The sequence below is a fragment of the Seriola lalandi genome, unplaced genomic scaffold (assembly GCF_002814215.2).
Source record: "Seriola lalandi dorsalis isolate HSWRI2012SDOR001 ecotype SW California unplaced genomic scaffold, Sedor1 jcf7180002054294, whole genome shotgun sequence".
NCBI classification, from domain to species: domain Eukaryota; kingdom Metazoa; phylum Chordata; class Actinopteri; order Carangiformes; family Carangidae; genus Seriola; species Seriola lalandi.
The window spans coordinates 537,206-537,563 of record NW_019524847.1 but is presented as its reverse complement, the minus strand read 5'-3'; the positions used below and the strand labels follow the sequence as shown (position 1 = coordinate 537,563).

General features: G+C 47.8%; 1 protein-coding gene across 6 annotated transcripts in view; it reads left to right on the top strand.

Moving 5' to 3' along the window:
• Window positions 1-358, top strand: part of slc20a2 (solute carrier family 20 member 2) — a 47,835-nt gene that overhangs the window by 38,716 nt on the left and 8,761 nt on the right. The window lies entirely within an intron of this gene.

Sequence of the window (358 nt, the reverse complement as noted above, 5' to 3'; positions counted from 1 at the left end):
GGGTTCTTTTCCAGCTCTGGAAACAGGACAGGGCCTCAGACAAAGTGTCTCCTAGTCAGCAGCACAAGGCAACACACTCACACAACAACTGCCTGTCTGTGTACCACATGCAACCATACTCTTTATTCGGTCTATGAATTACCTTCCAACATTTTGGACCTGTGTGTGTGTGTGTGTGTGTGTGTGTGTGTGTGTATGTGTGTGCGTGCGTGTTAAGCATACTTAAAAGAATGTCTCTGTTGAATGTCCTACTGTGGTTTAATGTGGGTGCTGGAAAATGGTGAGACCGTGCCATCAACAGCACGTCCCAGGCATTACAATGAAGAATGTTTCTTTGCCCCCCCCCACCCCCCAAAAC